Raw genomic sequence first — 6115 nt, 5'->3', positions numbered from 1 at the left:
TATAGCTGCTAGAAGTGTTCATAATCAACGGATTGAGAGGCTGTGGGCGGATGGCAATAGAGTTGTCTCTGACTTCTACTGACAACTATTTCAGTACATGGAGAGTGTAGGAATTCTTGATTCAAATAATGAAGTGCAAGTCTGAGCATTACATTATGTTTATCTCGGAAGAATCCAGCAATCTTGCCTAGAGTTTGTCAGACAGTGGAATCACCACCGATTGAGAACTGAGCAACACACTGGCATGAGCAGTGGTGTTTTTAAAAAATTGGTGGGGCAACAATTACTTCAATAGATAGGCTACATACCAGGAAAACTACAGTACTTGCTCTTGCTACTGATGTGTTTTTAACATGTTATGGGTCCATGCATGGCTCCACAAAACACTTTTAACAACAAAGTGGCTTCTAGCAGGTCCTGTACACATAAACAGAGGAAGAGAGAGAGAGTGAATGAGAGAGAGAGAAATTACACAAGTTACATCACCACTGTCACAAGCCTAAATTACACAATACGTAGTTCCCACCAAGCAATCTGATTGGTCAACTAGACATTTAGAACAGCACACCTAGCCATGTTCAAATGAAAAAAGCCTTATCACTAAAAATATTATGTGTGGCTTTGCTAGTGTCTTTGATTTGTTTTGTTTTGTTTTGTCGGGGATCTGCAGTGAAAACCCGGAGTGGAGTTTTGAGTTGTCTTTCTTTTATGTTTGTGAAAGTGGATTGAACTGAACTGATTAGGGGTTGTGGGGAAAACAAAACGGACCCTTTACCGGGTGATTGAACTCTGAGACTGAGACGAGTTACACACACACACACAGAAAAACCTGAACCCTTCTTCACTCTTCATCATTATCTGGCTCCCCCACACACAGCTAAACTTAACCATTTTCCCTTCAGTTGAGAGTTTATCTCAGCTTCCACTCCAGCGTCCTCCATCAGCTGTGCCGGTGCTGTGGCGCTACTAGCTTACAAATATATGTGAAGTTTGCGGACGTAGTAGCTAAATCTGTCCATGGAAAAAATATTTTTTTCAACGAATATCTTAGTTACAACGAGATTGAGCTAGCAAAGCAGTTTTGTGTCTATATGTGTTGTATTTATTCAGTTCGGGAAAAGCCACGATCTCTAGAAAGCATTAGCTGAAGTTGGCTGGTTGACTCACGACAGTGATGCGTTCAGGAACAGGGTTAGGGTGTTAGGTTGTTGTGTTCTCACATCTTTTCTGAAAACAGGACAGGGTCAATGGGGCTTCCCCCACAATGCAGCCAAACTGTGAATGAGTGCTAGTGAATCTATTCAGAGGTGAAGAGCTCATAATGATGTTAAACAGTAGGCTGAGAGTGCTAAGTGTCCACTTGACTTCCACTATTGCTGTCTTAATGAGGCTATCCAACAACAACAAGCTATTGATGTCATTCCTGCTGAGCAACTCATGGAACTGGATTTATTCTTTAAATCATCTAAACTGGCTTCATGTCTTCTATTTTAACTCAATTACCAATAAAAAACATTTTTAAGTGTCTGTTGTATTTGACTTGTGTATTTTTGAAGTGTAAAAATGCAGTGACACTGACGAATGTGTTTCTGTGTCACTAGTCCACTGTACACAGGTAACAGTGGAGTAAACAATGTTTCATCATGTTTGTGCTGAATATGATCAGATGTTCAGATTTTGGGTTTAGACTGATCAACAAGGCATTTAAGATGCTTGAAATGATTGTTCCATGGTACAATCTCCACAACATTTTCTTCCACGGTTTTTGTAAAATACAGCTTCACCTTAATTTGGCGAGAAGTAGCGGTTAGCTTTGTCTTAGTTGGCCTTGTCCTTGCTGAAACCTTCTTTTGCAGCTGGCGTCTTCCTCTTTCCTCTGCTGCTCCTTCCTGTCCCCGGCACCAGGCAACTCTGGTTGTATGAAACAAGACAGAGAAGAACTGATATGGGTGAAATTCATGATAATACTTTATCTGTAAGAGTCCTGTATTGTTATTTTTTCCACTTCACGTTGACCAGATGTTTCTACTGCATAGGTTTGGGCTGTGATTGTGTTGCTGACCTTTGAAGGTCAAATATGTTCTCTATAGTTAACCTGGTCTTTCAGGTTAACATGATCCGACTCCAACATTGTTCATTTGAAACTTTCTGGTGTCTAGCAGCACACTGCTGAATTACGTTTACATTTAGCTGTTTTCAAAAGACCCTCAGCCAACCTACATTTATAATTGTACCTATCCTCCTGTATTTCTGCTAAACCTGCTTTAAATCAAACATGTTCAGCATCAAATTAAAGCTTAAATTATCTTATTTGCAACAAGTATTGACTTTCCATCCTAGCACAGCTATAGCATCGGTAAACTTCTCCAAATACAGAAACACACGCTCTGATATGAACACAGCAATAACTAACTTCCCACAACTCACAAATTATCAGAACAAAAAATGGCAGAAAAAGTATTATCTCTCTGGAGGACTGAATTTAGATTTTAATTTGTCACAAATGTCACAAATCAAGCAGAAAACACAAATTAAAAAATCAACTAGTGAAAATGAGTTCGTACTTACTGGTTTGCAGCCTGTCCTGCTATTTTCCTCAAGAAAGTCTTCTTCACAAAAAGAAAAGAACAACAACCTCTGAACAACCGCTGACGAGACACTGAGACTTTAAAGACTCATTTACATGTCAGTGAGGAGAGCTAACTGGACACTTGGCTTTATAGAGTCTAATTCTGACAAACTGACATTCTTGCATAATCATATGTACATGTTTGCTTGTTTTTTGTTCAGCCTTTTGGACCTTTAAAGTTGAAACAGATCATGTTTTATTGTAAGGAGCCGTGTTTTGAATAAAGGCTTTTAATTGAATCCTAGTGTTTTTGTTCCTGCTCCATTCATCAGTGCCTGAAGTTTTTCCTTCCATTGATGATAATATCTCATGAAATAACCCACTAGTGTTCAGTTTGATGGTCAGCTGAGCTGTATGTATCACACACAGGTATCATTTGACGTGACCATGACCACAAAATCATGTTGTGGGATCTTTTCTAAGTTGATCTATTAGAGTAGATAGAGTTTACATGCCCTTTTTCTGTTGGTATTGTGTTTGATCTATCACTACGTTTAGTGCAGTAAAGGATCTGATTATTTCAGACCGGCTGTGGCTCAGGAGGTAGAGCAGGTCGTCCACTAATCGGAAGATCGGCGGTTCGATTCCCGGCTCCTCCAATCCACATGTCGATGTGTCCTTGGGCAAGACACTTAACCCCAAATTGCTCCTGATGGCTGTGCCATCAGTGTATGAATGTGTGTGAATGGTTAGATTCCTCTGATGGGCAGGTTGGGACCTTGCATGGTAGCTCCTGTACCCATTCAGCGTGTGAATGTGATTCGTAGTGTAAAAAGCGCTTTGAGTGGTTGGAAAACTAGAAAGGCGCTATACAAGTACAGACCATTTACCATTCTTCCACCTATGATTGTAGCTTATACAAACTTGATAAGATGTCAAGAGGCTGTACTTTTCTTTCTAAATTGTTGCCTGTGTGTCATCTAGGCAGTGACCATTGGGTGGTGCTAAACATCTGACATGGCTCCTGCTCCGCTGCACCAGCCTGTGGGGGAATGGTGGAAGTTTACATGTGTATTAGAGGCACACAGACAGCTGAACAGAGGCGCACAGATTGTGAGGTAGGTTTCAGACAGCCCCATGTTATGTCTTTCATTCAAAAATTGACTTCAGTCATAACTGTGTTTCATACACACAGAGACAGTTAAAGCACCTCCACTTTATTGTTTTCTGTACAGAGCTTCTACTTTAACAATAAGAAAAGTCTTTAGGTTATCATATAATGCACAAATATTTACAAAGTGTACCCATATAACTGTACAAATAAAAAGAGCAAAAATGTCTTTGTACACTTGAATACAGATGAGCTTTGCCTCCTTCTGCACTGCTGCCGCGGGTGCAGATCTTGGTGGTTTTAACAAATGAGAACTTTGAAGGCCGAAGTGGAGAAGGGTTCCATGTGAACAGCAGTTGAACATGGGTCAGTTGGTCCTAAGAGATGGGTGAACGCCGTTCGGCAGGGTGGGGCGAAAGCTGGAGTGGCGGAGATAGGTGCCGCAAACGGTCCTGGAGAAGCTGGCGGGAGCCCCAGGGAGAGCTCTCTTTTCTTTGTGAAGGGCAGGGTGCCCTGGAATGGGTTTGCCCTGAAAGAGGGGCCCGTGCCCGGGAAAGAGAGGTTCTGGTGGTGTCCTGTGAGCTTTTGCTGGCCCTTGAAAATCCGTGAAGTTGTAAACCTCGCACCAGTCCATGCCTCTGGTATGTTAGCGTGCCTCGTGGGTCCCTTGTCACACAATTGCCATCTATTGATGAAAGTTGCTGAAGATGTAGATTACATGGAACACAGAGGAGAGATCTGAGTATTTGCCTCAACAAATTCCTTTATCAGACATTTACACAGAACAGAGGGAAACAATACCGTTACCTGCTCTGACCGGGTGCTGGTTACAGATTCATCAGCTGTGAGGAACAGAAGGTTGGAGATGCAGATCGGAGTGGTTGTTGGCAGCAGGACAGAGAAAACAAAATGTGGTTAGTCTGAGTAATAATAATGGGGAGCATCGTCCACGTGATCACTGTCTGATACAGCTGAGACAAGAGAAAAAAAATAATTTTTAAAAAGATGACACTCCCAACTCTGAATTCTTTCATTTCATTTAGTCTGAACTATTTTTATTGGAAGCACAAATCAGGATATCGGCGAAATTAAGATGAATCTTTAAGTACTGCACAAACCAGATCATGTTCTTGTACTAGGAAGTACATGCTGACTTCAGGAATGTGAATGTCTTTGAAAGGAGGGGGGTTCACTCTGATCCATCTCCCAGAACTGGGACACACTCAAGGTGAGAGTCTGTCTTGGAAAGGATGGGGGGAGGGGGGGGGTTACCTTATATGCTGAAAGACTCAGCTTTAGTTAGTCACCATTTACCTTTGATAAATAAAGTTTTTCTTTTCAAAACTATGAGTAATCAAAATAAAAAAAAGAAACACATTTAACTTTATTTTACATTTTCAAGCACAGAGTATCATGTCCACCCCCTCTCAGGTGTGCATGCATGCAAATGCTAATGCAGGAATGTGGGCGGGACTGTCAGACATATAAGATGAGGCCACCAGATGTCCAGTCACTTTCTTCTGGGTCTCTCCACAGAAGCTCATCGGCTAACAAGAGATCCAGTCTTCTAGAGAAGCGTTCACATCTTCACTGAAGATTTCTCCTGTTTTTGTTCCTGTTCTTTTTACCAGCTTTTTTCATTCCTGAAAAATGGCTCCCCAGGGGTAAGATAAGATCAATTTTATAGTTCACAATGTAGTTACTTAAAAAAAGTAACTTATTATAGAATTTTTTAAATTCAAAAGGTCACTTACCAAGCTGAGATTTTAAGCATATTTGCCAATGGTTCCCAGACTAAGGGACCAAATTAAGAGGTTAGTTTGTATGTACAGTAATGTTTATTGTTACGACCCTCTGAAAACAGCTCGCCCACACAAGGCCCAATATGATTAAAAGACAGGATATTCCACAGTAATTAAACCAATTTATTAACAACAACAACAAAATAACAAAAAGCTGGTGAGCCGGCCAAAAAGAACAAAAAGAAGAGGAGGCACCCAGACCAACTCACAAAGGGCCGTTGGATCTGAGCTCCCCCCTCAAACCTAAATCCACATAAGAACTAAACCTAACAGAAATAAAGCCGCAAAAAGAGGACTTCCAGACTCACCAACACAAACCAAGAAATAACAAAGGCAAAGGTAAAACATAGCAGAACCAACACAAGAACAAAACTGCTGCTACTCAGGCTGGAAAATGGAAAAGAGAGAGTCCAAGCCACCTTCCTTCCCTCTTTATAGGTCCTCCCCTCAATCATCTAATCAGGGCCACCTGGGAGAGCACAAACCAATGGTCAATAGAGTATCAGGTTATACATATCCCATCCAGTAGGGGGGGGAGTATGTAACACTTATGAAGTCCTTTTTTAACAGAATGTAGTAAAACATTATTATCTTATCAAGTTAAAACAGAGTAAACAAGCCAGAGACAGAATA

At 41.1% G+C, this 6115-nt stretch overlaps 1 long non-coding RNA gene across 1 annotated transcript; it reads right to left on the bottom strand.

The window, feature by feature from the left end:
• Positions 1-4126: 4126 nt before the first annotated feature.
• Positions 4127-4838, bottom strand: LOC121895282. The gene is made up of 3 exons (XR_006095734.1): positions 4799-4838; positions 4488-4522; positions 4127-4381 (listed from the first exon to the last, which is right to left on the bottom strand). It is a non-coding gene; the product is annotated as an uncharacterized LOC121895282 (long non-coding RNA).
• Between the last annotated feature and the right edge of the window lie 1277 nt (positions 4839-6115).

The sequence above is a fragment of the Thunnus maccoyii genome, chromosome 4 (genome assembly GCF_910596095.1).
Source record: "Thunnus maccoyii chromosome 4, fThuMac1.1, whole genome shotgun sequence".
NCBI lineage: Eukaryota > Metazoa > Chordata > Actinopteri > Scombriformes > Scombridae > Thunnus > Thunnus maccoyii.
Note: the sequence above shows the minus strand (reverse complement) of the source record. Positions and strands in the feature narration are given on the sequence as shown.